The 8,498-nt window shown below is 37.6% G+C and overlaps 1 long non-coding RNA gene across 1 annotated transcript; it reads left to right on the top strand.

The window, feature by feature from the left end:
- Positions 1 to 7,397: 7,397 nt before the first annotated feature.
- On the top strand, positions 7,398 to 8,239 carry LOC124257844. The gene is made up of 2 exons (XR_006893386.1): positions 7,398 to 7,455; positions 7,502 to 8,239. It is a non-coding gene; the product is annotated as an uncharacterized LOC124257844 (long non-coding RNA).
- Positions 8,240 to 8,498: the final 259 nt, after the last annotated feature.

Genomic DNA, 8,498 nt, shown 5'->3' with positions numbered 1-8,498 from the left:
AGAAATACATGACATTCGCACAGATATATTATTAAAACATTTGTCATCCAAACAGATCTTAGTTATCAGCTAATCTGTCGTTTAATTCTGTTGTCTTTTTTTACACAGGCGGTTGGTAGATTGATTCATATTATTTTTATCATTAGCTGGGTAAGGACTGATACAAACAGACCGAACATCTCGGCCAGGCGTGAGGTGTTGGTTTGGAAAAATATGCTTTGAAGGAAGTTTCTGAAGGAAACGTTTAATGCTTTTTCGGCAACATCTGAGTTGCTGGGTCAGAGGTCAGGAGATCATGGCTCGGATGATTCTGTCAGCCTGTCAAAGCACATGTCATGATGGTCCGGCGCAAGCGACGTATCATGTATTACAGACCTTGCCAATACAATGCCATTTTTTCGTACAAGAGTCCACTGTCTACGGCTGAAGCATTTTTTCGGAACATGTACAAAGAAAGACTTAGCATTGTGTTTGTTTGTTGATTGTTTATCGCCAGACTCAGCATTATTCCACTGTGTAAAGTCTGTAAATAATCGAGTCTGGACCAGGCAATCCAGTGATCAAGACCATGAGCACCGAGATCCAATGTCAATATTTTGGCTTAAAACATCTTAATTAACTTTTACAAACATATCTAATCTTTTATGATATTTTCAGTTATGTTTCCAACACTGTGGTGATTAGGTAGAGTACAGTACCCACAATTTGCCACTATTTGTGGATCTATATTTACTTGGCCGTATTACTCGACAGGAACAGGACGTTTTGTGCCAGTAGCACGTTTGACTGTTATAGTACGGTTTCACAAGCACCATTAATACGAATGTTTGTTTGTTTGTTGTTTAACGCCGCTCTCAGCAATGTTTCAGCTGTATGGTGACGGTCTGTTTACAGTCATGTCTAGGCCGGGCATACCAGTGATCAACACCATGAGCATCGATTTACTCAATTAAGATACGACGACATGTTTCGACCAAGTCAGCGAGCCTGACCAACCGATCCCGTTTGTCGCGTAGCATAATATATATTTTACATCAAGGTTTCGGCATATAAAGCAACGCAGTTTTCATAATGTATCAAAATATCGAATGGTACAAAAACTCAGTGGGATTTTTGTTTTGTTTAATATATTACCCATTGTTAATTGACTCAAACGAATCATCTAGAATGGTATTTTCATAACAGCGTATCCCTTTAACAAAGGTTTATTTTTAAGATGAATTCATGCATAACTCTCTAAGGTACCGAATTCTTGAAAGGTGCGATTAGTTGAAATGTTCTCATACATATAAAATACTGTCATATCAAACATATGGACACAAGATGAGAAATCTTCTCATGCGATAGCTAATACGTTAGATAGTCTGGGGATTATGCAGCCTCAAGTCTATGCAGTCTTAGCCATAGTCAAGGTACTCCTAGTGTTTTCTTTCAGAACTGCACATGCCATACATTTGCTTGATAAAACCTAAGGCATTGGGGCATTTATATTTGAAAGTATTTCTTCTAACATGTCACATAAACGAATGAATTAGTAAGAGTTACTTTTATTGTGTTAAGTATCGATAACCACTAATATTTTTTACATATTCTCCCTCTCATCGGCATATATAAACTATTCACAGTTACATATATACTCCCAAAACAGCAATCAAAGCTGCATATTGTAACCTTGTTCAAAGGTGAACTACCCGCCCTTAGAAGTATCTAGGACATTTGTAGCACATGTTTTGAAAGTCCTATATTTCAGATGTTATGCATTTCCATGATTACCAACTAATCTGAACAATGTCCACAACAATCTTCTCTCGTGACTAAATTAAGATATTGAATACGGTTTACTGAGTCACGTTACCAGTACACAGGAAGAAGATTTGTTGATATTTGCTTGGGGACTCTGACGAATATAGGCAATTAACAACATATGATGGTCATCACAGTTCCTTCCTTGCTAACTGGGTGCTCTTTGACTTGTAGTTTAGCATGGATGTTTGCAGATTAAATAGAAATGATAAATATATGTTTTCTAGTCATTCTGCCAGTAACGTATCTGATTTGGAAAGTAACGTATCTGTTTATAAAACTCACGTGTTTGAATCACGTTTTTCTGTGCATCAATATAAAATAGAATGGTATATGCTTGACGAATTTAACACACAAGTAATTCCAAAACAACATCCAAAATATGTATCAATAAATTCATTTCTCAGCTTTGTTATTGTTAGGCAAAACCTATCATCTGCAATGGTAACGCACAAAACCACCATGAAGTTCTCATGACTGGGACATGTTATTGTGTTCGTTAGGAGGTTGTTTAACGCCAAACCCGTCATTATTCCAGTATGTCGCAACAGTTTGTAATGATATTTTACGGTACCCAAACTTCATCAACACAATCATGGTGGAGCTAATGTCATTGGACCGTTTTACCAGACAAGAACTGAACGGTTTTGCCAGCAACACGTTTAGCTGTTATAGTACAGATTAGCCAGCTCCAAATGTACGAATGTTTTTTTTCTTCTTTCTTTGTTTATTTTGTGTTGTTTTTGTTTCTTTTATGGGGTTGGGGTGGGGGTGTCTGGACCAGGCAAATCAGTGGAGGGGAAACTGAGTTGTTTAAATATAGATTTTACATACAGGTTTCTGCACACAAAGCAATGTCGTTTTTATACAAAGCACATTTACAGTAATCGTATGTCCAATGCAAAAATATTGAATGGATATAAAGATGCGCAACGGGATTTTTGTGACAAAACAAAATGGCTGCGGGTTTGAGACATCCAGCATAGTGTTAAATTCTATAAACAATCTACCTTAAATGTCTAAGTTTTCCATAAAACATATTCTCGGGTGCACATCCGACCATACCACCCAGAGGGACAGCCTGTTGAACGATACACAGATACAGCACGTTAACACTGTGTGACAGAGATACACAGCCGACCATACCACCCAGAGGGACAACCTGTTGAACGATACACATATACAGCACGTTAACACTGTGTGACAGAGATACACAGCCGACCATACCATCCAGAGAGACAACCTGTTGAACGATACACATATACAGCACGTTAACACTGTGTGACAGTTAATGGGGTGTCGAGGTGAACGGACGTGCTTTTAAGAGCTCTATATGATGTAATCACGAATTTGAACTCGACGACCTACATGACTCTGTGTCTACAGAATGTAATTCTACACTTGTGGATTATAATATTCATGGATTACGATATGGATGGACTTATTGCCTGAGGTAAATACAACTTTTCCCTTTATACGTGAGCTAACCATGGCCGACATGAACTCTTCACAGTATTATCAAACACAGAACCCTGATCCACTGGATTATAATATTTTGAATGAACTTAATGATATTATAGGTGGTAATGACAGGAAAACGTGTGAACAAAAGCTGGTCGATTCATATGTCGATGATGATGAAGGTTTGAACCATATCAGACAAGCTATATATGATATTGCTAAAACTGAGTGTCGGGATTTTCCGGAGGGAACTCTTGTGAAGAGGGTGAAAAGAAATGGCCAGTCAAAGTCAATTGCAGAAAAGTATGCATCTGACGTGTATCTACTGTATAAGTTCTACAAGGGAGCTATACAGTCACATGTTATACAGACTGAAGTTCTGAGCAGGGCTAAGTCGGTCCAGCCCAAAGTTCAACATGAATTAAGTGATATGGATAAAGATATTGCCTCGCAAATGCTATCTAAGATGATGTGTATTCATGAAGATATGATAAGAAGTTTGAGTCTGTATGTAAACAATTAGAAACCTTTGAGGAAAAATATGATAGAGACATGATGCAGCTGATTGAAGCCTATGATAGAAAATCTGACGAGGTCAAGTGTTGTAAAGAAGAGATAACTTCTCTTTGCCATAGTGAAAAACTCTCAAGTCAGAAGTTGTGAAATTACGCAATCAGATAAAAGCAGAAAGACTTAGAACTGAAAGACACAAAAGATAGCCTAAATTCAAAGCTCAACTCCATTGAAAAGTGCGTACGAGCAGTTGAGGGCAAAATGGATTGCGTAAGTACAAGGCACAAGCTACTGTATTCAGAGGCCCTCAAGGATACAAGCACTGATGTAACCACGCCAAGCAAGACGACAATGGAGCCCAGGGATAGTCAATCAAGCCCTGTCAGCACACCCCAGCCATTCAATGATGACGTCACAGCGGAGACCCAGACAAGCTATGATATCAACCCCTCCTGTGGACACTGGTACAGTAGATTACGTCACTAACAACCAGTACTCCTCACACACGAGACGAAACCAATCAACAGACAGAAGAAACGTAACTTTAACTAACCACTGGAAAAAGTGTTTCTCAGGAGTATCCAGAAATAGAAACAAACGATTTGTACTGAGTTATGTTCGTGCTGATGAACCTTACGAAGTCGTTAAAGACGCCATCTGTGAATATGCCAAAGAACGTGGCGTTAACGTCTCCAATACCAGGCTGATGAAACATTGGGAAGGGGGACGTAATCCAACATACACCATCAGAATAACAGTGTCAAGACGATGTGCGGATATTATATATGACGACGAGTGCTTCTGGCCCGAAAACGTAAACTGTAGGGACTGGATTCCAAACAGCGATAGGTACACTGACGACATTTCTGAAAAGCCAAGACAATGAAGCACACAAGTAGGGCGTGGTGTGGAGTTGTGTATATTCTCATGGCAGCTTTCAGTGTAATAACGTGGAATGTACGGGGTGCTAGTAACTGTTTGCCCCATCTCAAAACAAAGCTCGATGGCTGTGATGCTCTATTCATTAACGAACATTGGATGAATAAGTCTGAAATATCAACACTGCTCGATCTACATGACTCTTTTAGTGTATACTATAAGTGTAGAACTGACCATTCGTCACATAGAGGAGCAGGTGGTGTTGCTCTGTTTATCCGGAAAACATTAAACAGCTCTGCGCTCTACGTATCAGAGAGTGACAACATGCTTGGTGCAAAGGTGACTATTAACGGGAGCACAACATTTATAATTGGCACCCGACTTCCGTCCACAAACGTGCTTGATTCTCGGTATTGTGAAGAACTGTATAATACCTTTGATCTATATGACAAGTGCGCTCAAGAAGCAGAGACAATATTAGTTGGCGATTTTAATGCTGACATAAGACACTGTGTTGACTCAAAGCGTAGAGCTAGGTATCTAAATAGGGTTCTAACAGAACGAAACCTTGTATCTGTTATACCTCTGGATGATAGTAATGTTTTTTACTTATTCCAACAAGTGTAAAACACAAAGAAGTTTGATTGACTACGTCTTCATAGACTGTGATCTCAGAAATAGGGTACTGGGTTATGCTGTTGACAATAACATAAGCTATGCTGTATCCGACCATTTTCCTATCCTCACGGTGTTTCGTAGTGAAACTCCTACATACAGCTATACTGGTGGTATACATCTAAATTGGCGAAAATCCAATCAAGTAGATCTCTCATTGTATCGGTATGAAACTGAAAACTATTTTAGAAATGTTGAATTCGAATGCTCCCAGTATACATCTCCAGAAGAATACATCGAAGCTCATTATGCATATGTAACCCAATCTCTCCATTCTGCAGCAAATATAAGTATCCCTTCCTCTCGTTACCAAGCAAACTTGAAACCATATTGGAAAAAAGATAATTTGAAAGATCTACATAATACAATGAGAAATTGTCGTAATGAATGGATCCGTGATGGTAAAATCCATGATAAAGAGAATAGTTACTACATTGCATATAAAGAAGCAAAACGTATTTTCCGAAAACGACATCGTCAATCAAAGAAACATGAGGATGATCTTAAATTCAAAAGAATTTATGAGGCTTCTGAACTAGGTATACAAGAGTACTTTAAAGCTACCAAAATATACAAACGTAAAAAAAGAATACACTCAAGTTCTCACTTACGAAAACACATCTTGTAATACTCAGGAAGGTATATGTGACCTATTTGCTAAATATTTCAGAGACCTATCTCTACCATGTACAGATGTTAATTTTGATTTAGATCTTACTGATTATGTAAATAACTTTGTATCTCAACTTGATAATACTCATGATGACTGTGATGATGCTTCTACACTGCTTCAGTGTCCTTTTACGTTTGATGAACTGTTATGCACTATTCGGCGACTTAAGAACGGCAAATCACCTGGACCTGATGGTATTGTTAATGAACACTTAAAGTACGCCGGTAGATCTGTTATTAATCACCTAGTAGCACTTTACAATGCTATTGTTCATTATGAATATCTACCTTGTGGTTTTAATGTTGGTACCATACTTCCCATACACAAAGGAAAAGGTAAAAGCACATGCGACCCTTCAAATTACCGGGAATAACTTTAACTCCTATTTTCAGCAAATTATTCGAAAGAGTCATCTCAGAAAGAATAGAAAATTGGTGTTGCCACAGTAAACCTTTCCCGCACAAGTATCAATTTGGATTCCGTAAAGGTGCTGGCGCTGAAACAGCTGCATTAACACTGTTAGAAAGTATAGCTTATTACAGGGAAAGAAACTCACCAGTGTATTGTGTCTTTCTAGACAACGAGAAGGCCTTTGATAGAATATGGCTTAATGGATTATTTTATAAACTCCATCACTTTGGTATAAATGGTAAACTGTGGCGTATCTTACGTACTAAATATACTTCAATGCAGTCTTGTGTTAAAATAGGGGGAGTTGCATCTGCTCAATTTCCTGTAAAACAAGGTGTTGGTCAAGGCTGTGTTTTGTCAGCTTGGTTATTTTCATTGTATATTAATGACCTATTATACGCACTAGAATCATTACAACACGGTTTAAGTCTTCCATGGGGTAATGTGCCAGGTATCTTATTAGCAGATGACACAACTATTGTAAGTGGAGCCATAGATGGCCTACAGTGTGCACTAAATGTGTGTTTTGAGTACTCTTGTAAATGGTATCTTAAATATAATGCCGATAAAAGTGTATTCTTATTGTTTGGTAATACCCAAAAACATACATGTCCATCATTTTACATTGGGGAGAAGATTATAACTCAAAAAGATCTTGTTGTGTATGCTGGCTTGTACATAACCACTGCATCTTCAACTTTAGTGCGTACTCAAAAATCATGTGATAAACTTAGAATGTTAGTCAACACAAATCGCTGCAATGGTTTGTTCTTTGGTGGTCTAAACCCCATGTCTGCTTGTGGAGTCTGGAACAGAGTTATGTTACCATGTGCCCTGTTTGCTTGTGAATTATGGTGTAAACTAACATCTAAAGAGTATGAAATACTTGAAAGAGCTCAATCTTTCTTCTGTAAACACATCCAGGGGCTCTCTAAATGTTCTTCGACAGTTGTCGCACTTTTGAGACTGTTTAAATTTACTGTCAGTCCAAGCATACATAGAAAAACGTTGTCTTATGTTCCTTGGCAAATTATGTAGAGGTAATTTAAACTTTGTATTCTAGAATGTCTTAAACTTTAAACTTAGTCAATTCTTACTTGACTCATGTTATGAAAGAGAAGCTAAAAGTACAAAATCCCCTATCTACCATATGCTACTATTAACATATAAATACGACCTGACAGATTATGTAAATACATACATTGTGTCTGCCAGCTTTCCTAATAAAGCACAATGGAATGTCCATGTTACGAAAACAATTCATGATGCTGAAAATATCCATATATGTAAAGAGTTAACGTCAAGGGAAAATCAACATAGATACTATTCAGTGCGAGACCAGAATATACATAGATTATGGCAAATGTCGATCCTACGACCTGATCTATTTCACTGTATTGCAAACTTGGTGCAAATTAGTACTCTGCGTATCCAATCAAAAGAGTGTATATGTGGCACATTTGCCTACGATATTGTCAAACATGTTTTTATGCACTGCGAACTGACAAGCCGTCAGAGAGATCTTCTTATCGAATCAATTATTGACATAGTAGATGTAAATACGTTTTCTAGCCTTTGGAACAATGATGAAGAATTGATTCTATGTTTCTTACTCGGAGGACTTCCAACGGAATATTGTCTATGCCTTGATGATAATGTATGGCTTGAATGTATGACCAATGTATGTACAACTGTTAACAACTGGAAACATTTCTTTGTAAACTGTTTGTAACCATCTGTATTCCCCTGTTTCTGATCTGCATGTAAATATATCATATCACATTGTATCTTCATTCACTGGAGGAAATAAAGAATATCTATCTATTCTGTATGCGACACCACTGTTCTGTACGGAATAACAGTTTTGAATAAAAATAACCAAGGATAATGGAATCTGATACCAAATGTACGTCTTAGAAGTCCTCCTGCAATATGTTATCAATAAAAGATAGTCCATTGTCTGAGGCAAATCTCAAACATGATAACGATACTCAACATAGTTTATTTGACAGAACAATGGGAAGTGATAAAAGATGATTTCAATGATCTGTCGTCTTATTTGCGATACTACTTTTTCTATACG

The sequence above is a fragment of the Haliotis rubra genome, unplaced genomic scaffold (assembly GCF_003918875.1).
Source record: "Haliotis rubra isolate DU_JTF1 unplaced genomic scaffold, ASM391887v1 Scf676, whole genome shotgun sequence".
Lineage (NCBI taxonomy): Eukaryota > Metazoa > Mollusca > Gastropoda > Lepetellida > Haliotidae > Haliotis > Haliotis rubra.
The sequence above is the reverse complement of the archived record's forward strand: the minus strand, read 5'-3'. Positions and strand labels throughout refer to the sequence as shown.